The following is a 21,901-nucleotide window of genomic DNA, read 5'->3' on the forward strand; positions in this document are numbered from 1 at the left end:
GGTTTGATAGGGCCACCATTCGTCAGCTGTGTGAGCAGCTGACACCCCTCCTTCAGCCCCAGACACGTAGGAGTAACCCCATCCCTGCCCACCTCAAAATCACTTCCGCTCTCTCTGTCCTGGCCACTGGCAGTTTTCACTCCGTATTAGCTGCTAACACAGGCCTCACCCAGGCTTCTATTTCACACTGTCTCACCCAGTTCCTGGATGCCTTCATAACTCACACCTCACACTACAATCACTTTCCCCACCACCCCCCAGGCCCTGCACAACAACATGGCCGCCTTCTATGCTGTTGCTAGATTCCCCTCGGTCATCGGTGTGAGAGACTGCACACACGTAGCCCTCAGACCCCCCCGGGCACACGAAGCCACCTACAGAAATAGGAAGGCATTTCATTCTATGAACATGCAAGTTGTATGTGATGCCCAGGGGGAGATATTAGACGTGTGTGCCAGGTACCCCGGCTCCAGCCACGATGCCTACATCCTACAGCACTCGGGCATCTTCCGCAGGTTCCAGCGAGGGGAGTTCATTGGTGGATGGCTACTAGGTAAGTGCAACATGCATGTACCACCCATACTAGACCTCCTCCACTGGGCAACCCTCCGCCCTGGCTTCCTCCACCACAACCCACTATCCAAATCCCCCCGCCCCCCCTGTACCTGCTCCAAGCGATACACACTCATCTATCTCATTCTGCTTTTCCGCAAAGGTGACCGAGGCTACCCGCAGAGGACATGGCTTATGACCCCCCTGATCCACCCACAACCAGGGCCAGAAGAAACCTACAACAGGAAACATCGCAGCACCCGGGGGATCATTGAGCGCACCTTTGGTTTATTGAAAAACCGCTTCCGCTGTCTGGACCGGTCTGGAGGAGAGCTGCTCTACAGTCCAGAAAAGGTGGCCAAGATCTTTGTGGCGTGCTGTATGTTACACAATTTGGCCCAACGCAGAGGACAGCCTCTCCCAGAGGAGCCACAGCCACCACCAGAAGAGGCCCCAGATGAGCTGGAAGAGGAGCCCCCTCCACCCCCAGCCCACAGAGCAGAGCTCAATGCCTACCAGCTTGGCGTAAGAGCAAGACAAAGACTCATTGAAACAAGTTTAGGTGAATGTAAGTGAACATTTATTTTGTACATACAGTGCATATGTGTTTGGTCAACCCCACCACCACCACCACCACCACCCCCCTCCCACACCCACCCCCCTCCCACCAACCCTCACCCTACAGCATGTCCCATCATTTTCCCCTTCCCTTCCCCCGTCCCCTCCTACCCCTCCCACGCCCTTCCTTTGCAGCTGGTGCTGCATGGGAAGTCTCTTCTGAGCTGCTGCTCCCAGTGTCCTCCTCCGTATCCCCACGGCAGCCTGCGGCTTCGGCTGCACCGTGGAAATCGGGCCACCTTCTTGCTTGTAGTGGTCTGGCCACAGGACCCAGAATGGGAGCAGATTTCGCGGGTGCTGCAGGAGTGGGTGCGGAGGCTGAGGAGCGCAATGCCCACCTCTTAGCTGGTGGTTGCTGGTGGTCAGTGGAGGAGGATGTTGATGGCAGTGGGCTGCTCCAGCAGCACGGGGGCTGGAGTAGGCGCGGTGCCCTGAGGGCGCAGGTGTTGGATGCTCTGCTCCAGCCGTCTCAGTTGCTGGAGCACCTCCTGGTGGCCTTCACGGTGCGCCTGGAGGAGTTCCTGGTGTGCTCGCTGCTGTGCCTCCAGTGCTTGGCGCTGCAGCTCCAGTTTCTGCTGCCGGTACTCCTCCAAGCGCACGTTGTGGCGGAGTAGCTCCGTGGCCAGCCGCAGGAGTTGCCTCCTTTGGCCAGATGGCCTCTGGCGGGGAGCTGGGCCCTCCTCCTCCTCCTCCTCAACAAAGTCCTCCGGTGCTGGAGGTGCGGCCTCTGCTGGTGCAGGTGGTGGTGGTGGTGGCAGAGGCTGGACAGCTGGTGCAGGTGGTGGTGGTGGCTGGACAGCTGGTGCAGGTGGTGGTGTGGGTGGCAGATGGCTGGACAGCTGGTGCAGGTGGTGGTGGCAGAGGCTGGACAGCTGGTGCAGGTGGTGGGTGGTGGTGGCAGAGGCTGGACAGCTGGTGCAGGTGGTGGTGGACGCAGAGGATGCATAGCTGGTGCAGGTGGTGGAGGCTGGACTGCTGGTGCTGCAGGCTGTGGAGGTTCAGGCTGGACGGATGGTGTAGGGCGTTGGCCTTGCAGGCCACTAGGGCCGGCCTCCTCCGAGTCTTCACCTGTATAGCACAAGAGTGAGGAATAGTGTTGGTGCAAATAACCCACTTTTGTCTTTCAGCATTCATATACATTGGTATGTCCCCCAACCTGATGACCCAGCCAGCAAAGAGATGGTGAGGAGGAATGGAATTGACACGGGTACGAAAGAGAGAGCCCCGCAGGCAGCTGGGTAGAGGTGGTGGATGAGCAGCCAAGAGAAGGACACCACTCACAACGTTGTGCTCAAGCTGTTAGTTGTATAAATGTTAAATTGAACAACATTGCAGCATGTGTTGTGTTACTACTGACTTGCTAAACTGCATAGAACTGCTTTATGACCCCCATTACAGGCTCCTTCAGTTGAATGCATGTGGCCCACACTCAGTAGAGCACAGAGGTCACAGGAGGAACTAGGCACAGGTTGGTAATGGGAAAATAGAGGAGTAGTAGGGAAGGACGGCCCCCAAAGTTCTGCCACAGTAGTAACCTACACACACCCATAGGAGCCAACTGGAAAGTAGTATTGGGGGTGCTAAGCCCAGTGACCAACCCTCCTCCCTGCACAGCTACATGATCTTCCTCATTATTGGGGGTGCTCACACACACACACAGCACCCACCCTGTCCACCCTGTCTGCTTGCTCCTATAACACACATGACCACTACCACTACTCAAATAGAGCTTACAATTAATTCAATAAATATGGGCACACAGGACAGGTAAGAGGAAACCCAATGACAACGGTGGGGATAGGGAGTAAGGGTAGAGAGCTAGGGAGTAGGGGTTACCAGGTCACAACAGCATCATAAAGGTGGGCTGTTAATATACATAAAGACAGCCAGAGATACTCCCCCCCCCCCACACACCTACCTCCCTCCTCCTGCCCCCCACTCCTCACCTCCCTCCCCCTGACCCCAACACAAGTGTAGTGCAGCACAACAGATACCCCAACTGCATAATGAAACACCTACCTGAGTCCTCAGCCTGGCCCGAGGTGTCCATGGAGCCAATCCCGGGATGCCCTCCTGGGGTAGGAGGGAGTACACCATCAGCTCCATTGGTGTAAGGTTGGCAGTGTCATTGCCTGGGGGATTGGCCCCTGCCTTCCTGCGAACATCCCTCCTCAGCTTCCGCCACTTCCTCTTGCAGTCCTCCACGTCTCTCCCAGCATGGAAGACAGCATTCAGGCTGTCCCGTACTGCCTCCCATTCCCGCTGCTTTACTGTGGCTGCCAGCCTCTGCCCTGTGGGAGCAAACAGACTCCGGTGCCGCTGTACAATTTCTTGCACCAGGAGCTCCACCTCTGCCTCGAGAAAATTACCCTTCCGGGTCGGCGGCATGCGTGGTGGCATTGTACCAATGGGATTTTGGAAAATACGGAGTGGGCGTTTATATAGGCGCCAAGAACGCCCATTGAGACGGGGGAATAGGCGTTTCTGATTTGGGCGCTACTTTTTCAATTATACACATAATTCCTAAGCGTGCCCAGCTGAGATAGCGATTAGGAACACATGCTTTCGATTATGAGTAGATAAGTATGGGCGTCTCCACCTGCCTTCCCTTTCTTCATTGCCATTTTACCTGCCATTTCCTGCACTTAGACCTTGCCCGATGTTCGTAATAATCAGTTACAGGGTTTTACCCTCACTTATATGAAGGTATGTGTTTAGCAATGTATGCTTGGGTACACCTGTGTATTTAGGGGGGGGGGGGGGAATTATTGTTGGCCCTCAGCCACCACGCCTTCCGTTTCCTGTCTTCCACATCCCCTGATGCTCCCTTTCTTTCTCCCATTCTCTCTGCCTAGTTGTAGCAGGCAGTGTGTGGGGGCCACAAATTTAGTACAGTCGGCCCAAATCAAACACCCCTCGGTGAGGGTCATTTCAATCAGGGAGATGTGCAGCTAATGTTCCAGAAGATAAAAGGCGCACTACACAGTCTTGAAACAGACGTTCATGGTAAGCTCTCATTTGTCTGCCACCTCTTCTCTTTGTGCTCATAGTCAAGGAGTGTGCATTCACTGTATGTATGTAGTCTGGAGTCAGATGTTAGGTAGCTCTCTTTTCACCAGGTTCCTGTGCACTGTACTGTGGGGTTGGCAGTGGTGTGGGCCAGCTGTTGGAGGTGCTGTATTGGTTCCCGGTAGCTTCCATCTTCCTTGTTTATGTGGTGTACCCCAGTCCCCATTTATGAAGTGGCCACCCATTCTCAAGGTCCATAGGCGGGGGAGGGGAGAATGATTAATGCAATGGATGTGTATAGCACATTATGGAACACCTTCCTAAATTGCTCCATAGGTAGTAGGGTAGGGAACATGCACATTACATTGTTTTTAATCGGTAGCCTGGACAAAATGATCGAGGTGGTGGTGAGGGAGAGGGGTGTGTGTACAGGTACCAACCCAAAGTAACTGGTGGTGGCTAAAACCTGGTGGCTGCTGTGGCCTAGTGGTTAGAGCGAAGGCAAAAAAGGAGGTAAAAAATCCTCACGACACCGTGAAGATGAAACAAAAAAGTGAGGAGAATGGATGAGGATACCAACTGTTTTATATTTATTCACTTAAAAAATTCACTTAAAAAATTACATGTGCATAAACAGCGACCCGACACGGCCGTGTTTCGGCACAATGGCCTGCTTCAGGGGTCTTTATAACCTTGAATGATGTAGTTTAGAATGTTTGTTCCAAGGGAAATAACAGGAAACAAATCTCTCTGGTCTCCTCTCTTCAAAAATAATATATATGAGATATATATATTTTTTTAAAAACGAGCATCTAAATACTCCTCTCCTAAGAGTTATCGGCAAATTGTGAAAAAGCTTTTTCACAATTTGCCGATAACTCTTAGGAGAGGAGTATTTAGATGCTCGTTTTTAAAAAAATATATATATCTCATATATATTATTTTTGAAGAGAGGAGACCAGAGAGATTTGTTTCCTGTTATTTCCCTTGGAACAAACATTCTAAACTACATCATTCAAGGTTATAAAGACCCCTGAAGCAGGCCATTGTGCCGAAACACGGCCGTGTCGGGTCGCTGTTTATGCACATGTAATTTTTTAAGTGAATTTTTTAAGTGAATAAATATAAAACAGTTGGTATCCTCATCCATTCTCCTCACTTTTTTGTTTCATCTAGTGGTTAGAGCACCAGCCTTATAATCATAAGGTTGCTGGTTCAAATCCCACCTAAGGCAAGTCACTTCAGAGACAAAGTTTGACACAAACCCAGAATACTTGAATGTAACACACCTTGATCGACTACTGGAGAAAGTGTCATCACAGCTGCAAATAATGAGCACCATTTTTTTGTGCCCTTCCCTAACACAAGTATTACATTGCAACTGTGATGAAGTAACCATCCATCTATTGGGTTTCCCATTGTTTCCCTTTTGCTCCTCAGCATTATATACCATAGCTGATGTATTCAATGTGAAAATATGAGCCAGCTGTTTGTACGTCCTTCTTGGGCCCCCCCCCCCCCCCCCACCACCAATGTGGCTTGTGGGTACGGATATGTGTCCATCAGACAGCAAACACTGTGTATGTGGTACCTGGAGTTATGTGGAAGTGTGTACCTGGCAGATCACACGTGGTACACTATTAATCTCTTATTGATGGCACTCTGTATTGTGGGTCAGTATGGTGGAGGGGAGGGAGGAAGGGAGAGAGAGATGCTGGCTGGCCATTTTTATTCATGAACACAAATATCCATCCAGCCTCCCTGGCCCAACCCCCCTGCACATATGGCCATGCAGGTTGGAATGAACAGGTGGCGTTCTGTATGGCCAACATTCTCAGACATACATCACCTTCTCATTCACACAGCACATTTAATGCTATGCATATTGCTGCCTCCTTCCTCTCAACTCAACAGCACCATTTGGTGATATGTAATGCACAAGGGAGACAAACACACACACACACCCTGATAGTTATATTATAATAACATAAACATTTATTTCCCCCCCACCCCCACCCCTACAAAATAAGCCCCAACAATGCCCTCCTCCCCCCCCACAACTCCCCACACACCCCAACAATTCCCTCCCCCACCCCCCACAGAACCCCCAACATTTCCCTCCCCCCACACACACAACCCCAACATTTCCCTCCCCCCACACACACAACCCCAACAATTCCCTCCCCCCACACACACAACCCCAACAGGCCCCCCCTATTTAAATTAAGGGCGGCCACGCCCTCTTAGTAAGGCCCTCTGTAGCAGGGCAATGAGCAGCCCCAGCAGTACCCTTAGTGGGCCCTGGAGCTGCTCATTGCCCTGCCGTAGGGCTGTCACCTCCTGCAGCAGCTGGTGCTGGCCAACTAGAAGTTGCTGCTGGCCAACTATAATTTGCTGCTGGCCATCTACCAGCTGCTGCAGGAGGCGCACCACAGTGGCAGGCCCAAAGGCTGGAGGTGGGCCAGGGGACACGGAAGAAGATGGCCCAGGGGATGGAGGTGGGCCAGGGGACACGGAAGCTGGCCCAGGGGATGGAGGTGGGCCAGGCGATGGCGCTGCAGGTGGGGAGGGGTCCTCATGACTGTCCTCCTCATCTATGATGAGGACTCCCTCCTCCGAGTCCTCCGAGTCCTCCTGGTGGGCCGCCTCCTGGCCTGGCTGCTGCTCCTCCTCCTCCTCCTCCTCCTCCTCCTCCTCCTCCTGGTGCCCCCTCTCCTGCTCCTCCTCCTCCTGCTCCTCCTCCTCCTCCTGCTCCTCCTCCTCCTCCTGGAGGTGGTGGCCCTCCTCATCCTCCCGCTCAGCTTCCTGCTGGTGGAGCCCTGTGTATGTAAAAGGAGTGTGATTGAGATCAGTGCATACACCATGGCTTGCATAGTGCAGTAGCTGGGTGGCGTGAGGCAGGGGATGGGGCAGGGTGTGGTAAGGCGTAGCCTATGCCCATGGGGAATGAGCTGCATCAGATGACATGAAACAGAACCCTGGACCCTCCTCTGACACACACCACGCAGGACATGTTGCCATACCAAATTCATTGCTGACCAGCATGTTTGCATTGTGAGATGCAACGAGGGGTTGATGGGCAGTTGTTGTAGGAGTTATTGGGGGGGGGCCAGTGGGAAGGGTGTTGAGCACAATTCTTTTATGTGATTTAGGCCATAACATACAGTAAAAGTAGGGCCTCAGGCAGCTGTACCAGGACACAGTAATCAGCCACCACAATAAGGGGAATAGTAAAGTGTGGCATATCATCTCATTCATCTCGGGGGGATGGTCGGACGTTGCAAGCACGCTCATGGGAGAACCCCTGCAACCTGCATCCTTGATCTGGGACAGATATGGTATTACTAGGTGGCTATTAGGCACATGGGAAGTGATATTGTACAACACATTTGCTTTATTCATGACATGTATGTAGTAATCTGTATACAGGTGTCCTGTTTTTGAATACTTACGGCGAGCCCTGAGGTGCCTTCGCACCGCCCGGATGACGTCGGGCCTCTCCCGCCTCACCCTGCGGAACCGCCTCCGCAGGGACTCGAGGTCCCGGTGGACTCCAAAGCGTCTGTAAGATATAAGTTTGTAGAGCAGGGGTCAGGGGTGTTGGTCCTTTTTGTCCTCTGCACACATTCATTTGCTATTCACATACCAGAGAGAGAGGGTCTACAGTGTTGGGGGGGGGGGCACCTCCATTGGTAGTGAATCATAGGAGCCACCTTTTTACCATTTTGGGGGGTGGAACCCCCAGTGGAGATGACCCCTCCCTCCATACATATTTGATATTGGGGGTGGGGTGGTCAAGCACCCACAGCAGCCACCGAGTTGGTTCCTATGCAGATGATGCCAGAGAGGTGGGCATGAGGCCAGACAGTACCGTTTGTATACATTATAATGTATGCTTGTTAAACTACTTTAATATGTGTTATCATGACCATGTTATAAAGTATGGTATAGGTTTCATTGGTCTCATGCTTCCACTATTCGGAGGCGTTGTAACCCACTGGCTGCAAAGAGGGGTTGGAAAATGTGGCCTTCACATAGCTAACGAAATTGTCACATAACACTAATAGCATAGTCACATACCTAACCTAACGAAATACATTCTTGTAGGGATGTGGGAATGGTGGTCGTTTCAATAACATACAAATTATTAGTGATTGTGCATGTTCCTATATTACTCATGATCCTTGCATGGACACTCCAGTTACTGCTGGTAACATTGATGACGGAGCTGTTATATGTGTAGGTACAGGAGGGGAGGGGGGTTGGGCCATAACCTTACCTTTCTAGCCTTTCCCGGATGCGGGACCAGGCTCGCATGGCCTGCAGCCTGGGGGGCAGGTGGTGGTGCTGGATAAATAGGCGATGCCGGTGCCTTAGGCACAGCCGGACGAGCAGCAAGCTCTCCTCCTCGCCAAAATTGGGCTCTCACCGGTGTGCCATTTTTCCACGTGTTGGAAAAGAAGTGCCTTATATAGATGACCTTGCGTGAGGGACGTCGTTTCACGCACAGCTCCATATATGGATGACCATTCCATATATGGCCCCTATCAGCACGTGGACGCCCTCGTAAGCATAGACGTCTTTGACGTGCACATGCCTGCAGGAGTGTGAAACGTGGCTTCTATAGATGAGTATGACGCACCCCACCCGACCCTTTTCACATATACACAATATACATTTACTGCATGTTCAGTAGGTGTACAGTGCATGCAGATCCGCACATTCAGATGGGCACATATGATGAATGTATGGGTGGAGCAGCATGATATGTCTGTAGTTGACACATATATGCGTTCGTCATATATTTCCGTACCTGGATGGCCTGAACAACATGTACTGTACTTGCGATACACCTATGTACATTATTTTACACACCACGTGATTTGGTCGTTTGCACCTGCAATAGTCGACCGTGTTAGGGCGCCCAATTTAGTCACGCTTATGCGCTCGTCATTTGATTGTTTTCTTACAGGGATAATCGATTATCGAAAAACGCCCACACTATTTTTCCATTATACAGGTCTATTTTTGGACGTTATCGTAAGAACGCCCTAATTTGTACTTGGACGATCTTTCCATTTTGCCCCTCCATATAGAATATGGGGGATAAAGTCTTACTTTAATCAGTCTGATAATACCTTGTTAGTCCATATGCATTTAGATTATTGTAATGTACTCTATCTAAATCTGCCTGCAGATTGGTAAGAAACCTGTAATTGATTCAGAACACCATGGTCAGGTTAATTTTTAACCGTAAGAATTATGACAGTGTTTCTTCTTATAGAAATCAACCTCACTGGCTTCCAGTGCAACAAAGAATCCTTAATAAATCATTATGTTTGCTTTTTCAGGCTATTTATGGCCTTGCTTCATTTTTAATTACTGATTTTGAGTTGTGTATCCTTAGGTAGGTCTTCAGACTTTATAACTCTTTAATACTGTGTCCAGTAGTATTGAAGGGAATTTGATTCTTTTTAGACTAGTGAGGACCATTTTTTCTGACTTTATGATTCCTTACTGGAATGTGTTACCAACTGTCATTAGAACAGACATTAACTATCTTTCTTTTTGTAAGAAGATTAAGTCTTATCCATATATTTAATTGTAACTTAAAGATGGATATTTTTAACTGAATTTGTTCTGCTGAACTTGTATTCTGTATTGTATTTTAGAATGACATTTATCTGTGTGTGCACGTGCATGCATGACTGCCAACATTTCTCTTAAGTGCAACTTAGTAAATGCCCGCTTAACTTACATAACACATATTTTCAAGGTGGTGTACACGTTGTTTGGCTTAGGTGGAACATGGGCTGGACTCAAACTTGCACACATAACTTATAGAACAATGTAAGTTATGTGGATATCTGAAGCACTTAGGTGCTAACACTTACTAAAGGTTACTTATGTATATACACAGTTAGGTTAGTATTCTGTAAAGAAAAGTAGGCATCCAAGTTCCATTATAGAATAGGTTCCTACCAGGCACCCTTTGTATAAAAATGCCCTTCACCTGGATGAATTATGGAGGCTATAGCATGCAGGTGGATGAGCATGTAGGCCTATTGGTGCATATCACTTGGTGCATCTAGGCATGCCAACTTATGCCTGCCATTTACATGGCATTAGAGGGCATGCGTAAACATGTGCACCAATGCCAAATTACATCAGTATTCTATAATAGAATCTTGGCGCCAAGATGCTGTTATAAAATTGGTGCTAAAAGAATGGCATTGGGGTGTCCAGATAGAGTCACCAATTTATAGAATCGTCTATATGTTCAGTTTAGGTCTGTTTAACTTAATCTGGTCATCGTGTCAACTATTGACCCCATTAATTATAAAGAAAGTTATCAATATAAGGAATGCAGGTTATGGAATATCATGTCCATTACAATTAACAATATAAATACATTTTCAATTGCTTATGTGGTCCTAGGATGCAGATTGTTTATTACTGTATCATGCATCTTACATGGCAGGACCTAGTTTAGTCTTCAATCCCACCCACCCTCCCCAACTCTTGTCCACCCCTAGCATAACTCTTCATTTATAGTTAGTTATTCTAATTAGGATAACAAGGGAAGAGTTCTCTTACAGAACTGTAATTACATTTCATTACTTTCTAAGAAGAAAAAAACTAAATAAATCACAAAATATACCATAAAAGCTAGACTTTTTTATATTAGACTAATATCCTTAATACCTTTGCAAGTCTTAAATTATTGAAAAACTCAAAAATACTAAGATGGAAACAGCAGTCCAGCAGTGAGTGGGGTGCTATCCAGTCTTTTGCACTCAGTGTCACATGTATGATTATCTCATAAGTACATAAGTAATGCTATACTGGGAAAAGACCAAAGGTCCATCGAGCCCAGCATCCTGTCCCCAACAGCGGCCAATCCAGGTCAAGGGCACCTGGCAAGCTACCCAAATGTACAAACATTTTATACAAGTTACTCCCAAAATTGTGGATTTTTCCCCAAGTCCATTTAGTAGCGGTCTATGGACTTGTCCTTTAGGAAACCGTCCAACCCCTTTTTAAACTCTGCCAAGCTAACCGCCTTCACTACGTTTTCCGGCAACGAATTCCAGAGTTTAATTATGCGTTGGGTGAAGAAAGATGTTCTCTGATTTGTTTTAAATTTACTACACTGTAGTTTCATCGCATGCCCCCTAGTCCTAGTATTTTTGGAAAGCGTGAACAGACGCTTCACATCCACCTGTTCCACTCCACGCATTATTTTATATACCTCTATCATGTCTCCCCTCAGCCATCTCTTCTCAAAGCTGAAAAGCCCTAGCCTCCTTAGTCTTTCTTCATAGTTGATGAGCTCCTAGCTCTCAGAGAATGGGTCCACAGGTATAAAGAGGAGATCTACAGGGATGTTGTGGAGAAGTCACACCTCCAGTCTGGCAGCTCATATGCTGCCTTGGAGGAGGAAGGTCTCCTAGAAGGAGAGCATCACCCTGGTGAAGTAGGAAGTACTCCTGTAGCCAGGACCTGCCTGCCAGGGGATATATTATCCTCTTGCACAGAGGATATGTCTCCAAGAATTTCTTCCCAGGTGGGAAGGGTTAGGACAACTGTTGTAGTTGGTGATTTGACCATTAGGCATGTAGAAGCTGGGTGCTGGTGGATATGAGGATTGCCTGGTGACTTGCCTGCCTGGTGCAAAGGTGGTGGACCTCACGCATTACCTAGGCAGGATCCTAGATAGTGCTGGGGAGAATCCAGCTGTCTTGATACATGTTGGTACCAATGGCATAGGAAAATTTGGGAAGGAGGTTCTGGGAGCCAAATTTAAGCTCTTGAGTAGAAAACTAAAGTCCAGATCCTCCAGGGTATCATGTTCTACACCCAAGATGCAGGCAGGGCTCCAAAATCTCAATACATGGTTGAGATGATGACGAAGGGATGAGGATTTAGATTTGTTTGGAACTGGGCGACATTCTGGGAAAGGAGGAGACTGTTCCGAAAGGATGGGCTCCATCTTCACCGGGATGGTACCAGGCTACTGGTGACAACTTTTAAAAGGGAGATATAGCAGCTTTTAAACTAGAATGAGTGTGTGTGTATGGGGGGGGGGGGGGGGAAAGAGAGCTGTCTGACAGTCACCAGGAGCACATGGTTCGGTGTGAAGTATCCTTGAAGGATACTATTGAAACAGGACATTTTTTGAAATCCCAGTAGAGAGGTTTCAACAATGCTGAAAGTAGAGGAGAGTGGTAGCTGTGTTAGTCCACTCTTAAGGTTATCAATAGAAATCAAACAAAATAAAACATGGAAAAGAAAATAAGATGATACCTTTTTTATTGGACATAACTTAATAAATTTCTTGATTAGCTTTCAAAGGTTGCCCTTCTTCGTCAGATCGGAAATAAGCAAATGTGCTAGCTGACAGTATATATAAGTGAAAACATTCAAGCATTACTATGACAGTCTGACAGGGTGGGAGGATGGGGGTGGGTAGGAAGTATGCATGGGGACATCAAAGCATATCATTGATATTCTAACAGGATAGGTGTGGATAGGTGAGGGAGGGTGATCAACAGAGAAATACAGCTTTATGGTTTATAATGGGCCAGGAACCCCAGATCCTTGTTAAGTCCTTTCTGTTGGGTGTTAAAATATTCAATCATTCTGACTTCAAAGGTCTTATGTTCTTGTATGGTTTTAAAGTTACCTTTCAGGATTCTCACTGTGAAGTCACTGGTACAGTGTCCTGGTCCTGTAAAATGCTGACCAACAGGGGTGGGAGCCCTACTGGTACCAGTATTGTTCATGTGATGTCTATGTAAATTGAATCTTGCCTTAAGCATCTAATGCTTGAATGTTTTCACTTATATACACTGTCAGCTAGCACATTTGCTTATTTTAGATCTGACGAAGAAGGGCAACCTTCGAAAGCTAATCAAGAAATGTATTGTTATGTCCAATAAAAAAAGGTATCATCTTATTTTCTTTTCCATGTTTTATTTTGTTTGATTTCTATTGATAACAATGCTGAAAGTAAGCCAGGTATGCTTAATGAGAGAGCAAGATAAATGATGCACATTTTGCTGACTGGAACTATCATTGCTCATTTATATGGTGTACCTGACTGTTGTTTTCAATTTATTGTAATTGCGGAGTCTTTTTTTCTTTGAATAATAATTGAAGGTGAGTGTTTTACTATTATCAGCTATGAATTAATATTTTAAAGCCCTGCTATTTCTGAGGTCTTTTTTCTCCACATATTTTTGGGGACTGCAAAGCAGCCAGAAGTGCCCTTAATAAAAGGGAGGTAATTTTTCTTGAGTACTGATTGATTTCTCCAATATTGTCTGGATAAATCTTACTTCAGGGAGTGCCAGGTAGATAAAAATTTCTAGATGTAATATATAACTGCTTCTTGGAGCAACTGGTCCAGGAATCGACAAGAGGGAGAGTCATTTTGGATCTGGTCCTTGGTGGAATGCAGGGCATAGTATGAGAAGTGGTGGTGTTGGGTCCCCTGGGAAACAGTGGTCATAATATGATCAAGTCTGAGCTACTGTCTGGGATGAACCCACAAAGGAAATCTACTGTAGCTGTATTTAATTTTCGAAAGGGCGACTATAATGAAATGAGGAAAATGGTTAAAAAGAAGCTAAAAGAATCATCTGCTAAGGTTAGGACACTAACCACCTTATACTGTAATTGAAAAAGAAAAACGCCTATATTGTGACCCAAATCGGGAGATAGACGTTTATCTCACAAAAACGAATAAAGCGGTATAATCGAAAGCCGAATTTGGATGTTTTCAACTGCACTCCGTTGCGGAAGTGTACAAAGTTGATGGGGGCGTGTCGAAGGCGTGGTGAAGCCAGAACTGGGGCGTGGTTATCGGGCGATCAGAGATGGGTGCCTTTCGCCAATAATGGAAGAAAAATATGCGTTTTTAGCGAGAATTTAGGACACTTTTCCTGGACCCTGTTTTTCCACGAATAAGGCCCCAAAAAGTGCCCTAAATGACCAGATGACCACTGGAGGGAATTGGGGATGACCTCCCCTGACTCCCCCAGTGGTCACAAATCCCCTCCCACCACAAAATATGCTGTTTCACAACTTTTTATTTTCACCCTCAAATGTCATACCCACCTCCCTGGCAGCAGTATGCAGGTCACTGGAGCAGTTATTAGGGGGTGCAGTGGACTTCAGGCAGGTGGACCCAGGCCCATCCCCCACTACCTGTTACAATTGTGCTGCTTAATGCTTATTAGTTGTCCAACCCCCCCAAACCCACTGTACCCACATGTAGGTGCCCCCCTTCACCCCTTAGGGCTATAATAATGGTGTAGACTTGTGGGCAGTGGGTTTTGAGGGGGATTTGGGGGGCTCAACACACAAGGGAAGGGTGCTATGCACCTGGGAGCTCTTTTACCTTTTTTTTTTTTTTGTAAAAGTGCCCACTAGGGTGCCCGGTTGGTGTCCTGGCATGTGAGGGGGACCAGTGCACTACGAATCCTGGCCCCTCCCACGAACAAATGCCTTGGATTTATTCGCTTTTGAGCTGGGCGCTTTCATTTTCCATTATCGCTGAATAACAAAAACGCCCAGCTCACAAATTGTCAAATAAAACATGGACGTCTTTTTTTTTGCGAAAATACGGTTCGGTCCGCCCCTTCACGGACCCGTTCTTGGAGATAAACGCCCATGGAGATAGACATTTTCGTTCGATTATGCCCCTCTAAATCAGGCATGGATGTTATTCAAAAATATCATTTTGGAATCCAATATCAGATGCATTCCATGTATTTGCAAAGGTGGAAAAAAAGAGAAAATGGCAGCCAGCATTGTTAAAAGGTGAAGCAAAAGAGGCTATTACAGCCAAAAGATTTTCCCTCAAAGAATAGAAAAAGGACCCAAATGAAGAAAATAAGAAGCAATATAAGCAATGGCAATTTAGATGCAAAGCATTAAAGGAAACTAAAAGAAAATAAACTTGCCACAGAGGCTAAAACTCACAGTAACAACTTTTTCAGGTATATCAGAAGCAGAACGCCAGTGAGAAAATCCGTGGGACCATTAAATCATGAAGGAGCAAAAGGGGCACTCAGCGAGGACAAGGCCATAACGGAGAAACTGAATGAATCCTTTGCTTTGGTGTTTACAGAAGAAGATGTAAGTAACTGATCTGCCTGTACCAGAAATGGTTTCCAAGGGTGATGATGTGGAAGAACTGAAAGAAATATCAGTGAACCTAGAAGATGTACTGAGCCAAATTGACAAATTAAAGAGTAGTAAATCACCTGGACTGAATGGCATACATCTGAGGGTAATCAAAGAACTCAAACATGAAATTGCTGACCTGCTGTTAGTAATATGTAACCTGTCATTGAAATCGTCCATAGTACATGAAGACTGGAGGGTAGCCAATGTGACACTAATTTTTAAGAACGGTTCCAGGAGTGATCCAGGAAATTACATACCAGTAAGTCTGACATCAGTGTTGGGCAAAATAGTGGAAACTATTATAAAAAATAAAATTGCAATTATGCCCACTTAGTATTGATAATTGGTCATTATCTGCCAATTTTCAAGTCTAATTGGATTGTTACTTAATTTAGTAGTGTACAAATTTACACACTCTACCCGGTACACCATATATAGAATCTGGGGGATAGAGGCTAACCGATTCTATTGTACAATATAATTGGCTATCTATGAATATTCAGTGCTCCGCCAGCCAAGTTTAGCAGCCAAATTGGACAACCTAAATAGCAGTCCTATCTTTGGCCACTATAAACTTAACTGGCCAGTGCTGAATATTAATTTGGCTAGTTAAATATAAGCCAGCCCAAAACCCCCTGGTTATTCAGTGCCGGTTACTGGAAATAGTCCAGCATTGAATATCTAGGCTCACCAACGATCGCAGCACTTTGCCGACCTACCTCCCATGGGCTGAATATTGACCAGACAGAAAACAAACATTGAGGACCCCTTTTACTAAGCTGCGTAAGTGCCTACGCGTGACCAACGCATGCCAGATTGGAGTTACTGCCTGGTTACTACATGGCCCTTGTGGTAATTTCAATTTTGGCGTGCGTCCGCTATGCGTGTCTCAAAAATATTTTTTATTTTCTGGCGCACATCAAGTGGCATCTGATGTGCATAGGTCATTACCGCCTAAATTCTTTACTGCTAGGTCTATGGCTGGCAGTAAGGTCTCAGACCCCAAATTTTGATTTTGTCGCACATCCATTTTCGGCAAAAAAAAAGAGGTGCGCTGAAAAATGGATCTGCGTGAGCCCCAAACCAACACCTACACTACCGCAAGCCAGTTTTCAGCGCGCCTTTGTAAAAAAAACTCCTGAGTGCTTGAGCTTCTGGACCCAAGTTATTCATCTCATTTTTCTTCTTTTCCCCTTATTTGTGAACTTACACAATAAAGCCTTCAACTCTGACCTGAGGCCAAAGGATCATTTTGCTCAGCCCTTATTTATTTAGATTTTGCTCACACCTTTTTCAGTAGTAGCTCAAGGTAAGTTACATTTAGGTACAGTGGCTATTTCTCTATCCCAAGATCACAAGGAGCAGCAGTGGGATTTGAACTGGCCACCTCTGGATTGCAAGATCGGTGCACTAACCACAAGGCCACTCCTCCACTCAGCCCTTGGCATGATTTGACATCTGAGCTGATAATGGACACCCACAGTTGTTCCAAATGACCACCAGAGGGTGGTGGTGAATGGAGTTCGCTCGGAGGAGGGAAAGGTGAGTAGTGGAGTGCCTCAGGGATCGGTGTTGGGGCCGATTCTGTTCAATATATTTGTGAGTGACATTGCCGAAGGGTTACAAAGTAAAGTTTGCCTTTTTGCGGATGACACCAAGATTTCCAACAGAGTGGACACCCCGGAGGGAGTGGAAAACATGAAAAAAGATCTGAAGAAGCTAGAAGAATGGTCTAACGTTTGGCAATTAAAATTCAATGCGAAGAAATGCAAAGTGATGCACTTAGGGAGTAGAAATCCAAGGGAGACGTATGTGTTAGGCGGGGAGAGTCTGATAGGCACGGACGGGGAGAGGGTTCTTGGGGTGATAGTATCTGAGGACCTGAAGGCGACGAAACAGTGCGACAAGGCGGTGGCCGTAGCTAAAAGATTGCTAGGCTGTATAGAGAGAGGAGTGACCAGCAGAAGAAAGGAGGTTTTAATGCCCCTGTTGGTAAGGCCTCAACTGGAGTATTGTGTTCAGTTTTGGAGGCCGTATCTTGCGAAGGATGTTAAAAAAATGGAAGCGGTGCAAAGAAAAGCTACGAGGATGGTATGGGATTTACGTTCCAAGACGTATGAAGAGGCTTGCTGACCTGAACATGTACACCCTGGTGGAAAGGAGGAACAGGGGTGATATGATACAGATGTTCAAATATTTGAAAGGTATTAATCCGCAAACGAATCTTTTCCGGAGATGGGAAGGCGGTAGAACGAGAGGACATGAAATGAGATTGAAGGGGGGCAGACTCAGGAAAGATGTCAGGAAGTATTTTTTCACGGAGAGGGTGGTAGACGCTTGGAATGCCCTCCCGCGGGAGGTGGTGGAGATGAAAACGGTAACGGAGTTCAAACATGCGTGGGATAGGCATAGAGGAATCCTGTGCAGAAGGAATGGATCCTCAGAAGCTTAGCTGAAATTGGGTGGCGGAGCAGGTGGGGGGAAGAGGGGGTGGTGGTTGGGAGGCAAGGATAGGGGAGGGCAGACTTATACGGTCTGTACCAGAACCGGTGATGGGAGGCGGGACTGGTGGTTGGGAGGTGGGAAATATTGCTGGGCAGACTTATATGGTCTGTGCCCTGAAAAGGACAGGTACAAATTCAAGGTAAGGTATACACATATGAGTTTGTCTTGGGCAGACTGGATGGACCATGCAGGTCTTTTTCTGCCGTCATCTACTATGTTACTATGTTACTATGTAAGTCTCCTTTATGCAGACATTCTTAGCTCTGAAAATTAAATACACCCATTCCAGTGGCAAATAACATAACATAACATAACATCAAAATTTGTATTCTACTATGACCTTAACAGTTTTGAGCAGATCACAAACTAAAAGCAGCCAGAACAATCTCTGGGAATTGCATAATAAAACTACAGGAAAATACAATCTGTGATAGAGAATATAAAACTATAATCATGCTTATTAATACTATTTGTTATTTAAAACAAATCTATAAAAACAAATAGTTTTAATCTTCCTCCTAAAATCTAAATAATTGTAAGAAACCCATAGAACATTGCATATATCTTTCCTCAGTCTAGCAGCCTGAAAAGCAAACATAATTTCAGAAATTTCATTCATTTTTTAAATACATTTTATAGAAGGGAAGCCAAATGGATTGCAAGTACTTTCTCTACATGGCCTAGTACAGCCAATAAATTTTAAATGTTCATTCATGTAGAGTGGAGTTAAACCAGCCAATATTGTATAAAGAATACAAAAAAAAAAAAAAAAACTTAAACTGAATCCTGGCTTCCAAGCCAGTGGAGTAACATAAAATTCTGAGATACTATCATATTTCTTCAGAGAAAAAAATTGATCGAACAGCAGTATTTTGAATAGATTGTAATTTTTTTCAGTATTTGCTTAGAGCAGCCTAAATAAATGATGTTGCAATAATCCAATTGTGAGATCAATACTGCTTGTGTTAACAACCTAAATTGATCTAATGTAAAAAAAAAAAAATATATATATATATATATATATATCAAACATATAAATGGCATGTGACCGACTCACCTGCAAATGCGCAGTAGAGACTTCCCTCTCTGTCCCGCCCTTGCGTCAAGACGTGATGATGTCAGAGGGCGAAACAGAGAGGGAAACAGAGTCAGAGTCACTGTCGGATTCTGCTGCCTGGAAACGAACATCGCGCGCACCAACCTCCACCCCCCCCCCGTCCCCGCCGCCGCTCCCGCCCTCCTCCGTATCGGACCCCCTGCACTGACCTGACAGCGCCTCTCACCTCTGTGTGGAAGCGCTGGAGGAGTGGCCTAGTGGTTAGGGTGGTGGACTTTGGTCCTGAGGAACTGAGTTTGATTCCCACTTCAGGCACAGGCAGCTTCTTGTGACTCTGGGCAAGTCACTTAACCCTCCATTGCCACATTGAGCCTGCCATGAGTGGGAAAGCACAGGGTACAAATGTACCCAAAAAAAAAAAAATATATATATATACAGCAAAGGCTTCTCTTCAAGCACAACTTTGCACCACACCTGGGGTGTTGGACATACTGTACCCTGAGGCTGCTATGAGTTAACTGCCAAAGGAGTTGCAGATGTGACAATATGAGAAGAAAATAAGTTGGACTGCTATCCTTGGATCAAAAAATGAGAAAGTGTATCTCTCCCCCCCCCCCCCATCTCACCCTAAATAATATAGGAACAACTGCAGAACTTTTGTAGCCTAGAGGTGAGATAGTTACAATTGAGGAGTCATCAAAGACCAGGGGGTATGCCCTTGGGTCATGATGGTTCTGATTCTGATGGTGGTTCCTCCTTATCAGGGCTGCCAGACAGGATATTTAAAGTTTTCATCTTTGTCTCAAATAAGCATTACTGTAGCGTGGATTTGGAAGAAAATTTATTGAACTGAAAGTATTCCATCAAACTGGGTTTCCCAGTTGTTCTAGTTTACTAACAAAAAAACAAAACAAAACAATAAACATAAGAAATGACATACTGGCTCAAATCTAAGGTCCCCCAAACCCAGTATCTTTTTTTTTCAATGTCTAATCGAGTTCATAAGGACTTTGCAGAATCCCAAAGAATAATACATTCCATGCTGCTGTCTATAGATAAGCAGTGTCTTACCCCAAATCTGCCTGATTAATAACAGTATATAGGCATTCTTCCAGGAACACATCCAAACCTTGTTTAAACCCATCTATGCTTTTGCTAAATCCTATTGTAACAAATCCAGGCTTGATTGTGCAGCAAGTGAAATATTTTATTTTTTTTCTTTAACCTCCAAATTCTACAAACATACGCAATTTAATTGAATAATGAACTAATTAGTGCCATAAATTGGCTTGTTAACAACCAATTATGAGCACTAATTAGATTTCATTGTCATCCGTGTAAATTTAGGTATGGGATCCGTGCCTAAATTTACATGGGCCAAATGAGGGCATTCCTAACATTTGTGCATGTTGTTACAGAATGAGGGGGTTACACATCTAATTTAGGTGTATACATTTGCAACCCGTTTCAGCTGGTTCGAATAGCCGCACCTATAATTAGCCATGATTCTTAGACGTAAACACTATTCTATAAATTGTACCTAACTTCAAGCTCAGTTTATAGAATAGTAATTTTATGGTGTCATTTTTTTTCACACCATGTATAGAATTCACCCTTAAATGTGCTACTTAAGGGGGTCTTTTACTAAAGTTTAGCTCAAGTTATTTGCAGCCGTGCCCAGTTTATTCCTATGGGCACTGCTGCAGATAACTCGAGCTAATTTTTAGTAAAAGACCCCCTAAGTTCATGCAGTGTTCCATAGGCTGTTATTTTTGAAAGTTCATATTTACCTATTCTACTCCACTCATGCATTTATAGACCTCTATCATATGTCCTTCAGCCAACACTTCTCCCAAGCAAATGAGCTTTATATCACTTTAGACTCCCCATAGGAGAACATTCTGCAGAAAACTGGTGAATTGCTGTGTATTTCTAAGGGGGAGGGAATATTTTCTCTCTTCAAGTTTTTCTGAGTACCGTCATGTGGTGACCCTGTTGTATACCAAATCTCAGTAAAGTGACACTGCTAGAAAAGGATGGTAGGAAGGGAAAAGATAGATACATATTGGTCACATATTGCCCAGGATAGAAAGGTGACCAGCTCTGACTTACGTACTAGGACTCATGATGGTGGTAGTGATAGTGCAAACCCCTCAGGAGCAGAAAACATCCCTGATGCATCCATACGCCATGTTGAATTTGCTTGTGGACCCACTGCAGTAGGAGATAAACCACAGAAACTAATGAAAATGTTCAGAGAATAAAAACTCTTTAGTGGACTTTTAAAGATAAAAAGGAGATAATGTACTGCTATCAGTATGCCTACAAATTCTGTACTTGATTACAAAAATTAGCAGTAAATTTGAGAAGCTGAGCTCATACTTCATATACCCTGGCTTAGAATTAAGGATCATTCATCTTATGGTACACAAAAAACCAGGAGTGGCCTAGTGGTTAGGGTGGTGGACTTTGGTCCTGAGGAACTGAGTTCGATTCCTACTTCAGGCCCAGGCAGCTCCTTGTGACTCTGGGCAAGTCACTTAACCCTCCATTGTTCCATGTAAGCCGCATTGAGCCTCCCATGAGTGGGAAAGCGCAGGGTACAAATATAACAAAACAAAAAAACATTTGGACACCTTTCTTGCATCTTTTCTAATGTTTCTGTATATTTTCTGAGATGAGGTGAGCAGAAATGCAAGCAGTACTCAAGGTACAGTTGCACTATGGAATAATACAGAAGTATCCTGAATATTCTACATTATATTTTCTATTTCTTTCTAATAATCCCTAGCCATCTGTTTGCATTTTTGACCACCACAACAGACCAAGCTGGGGATTTCAACATATTGCTGGATGGTGATTCTGATATGTAACATAGAATTCTGTAACTACGGTTTAGATGATTTCCCCTATGTGCATCACTTTGTACTTGTCCTCATTAAAGTTAATTTGCCATATGTATGT

Source organism: Microcaecilia unicolor, chromosome 1 (genome assembly GCF_901765095.1).
Source record: "Microcaecilia unicolor chromosome 1, aMicUni1.1, whole genome shotgun sequence".
NCBI classification, from domain to species: domain Eukaryota; kingdom Metazoa; phylum Chordata; class Amphibia; order Gymnophiona; family Siphonopidae; genus Microcaecilia; species Microcaecilia unicolor.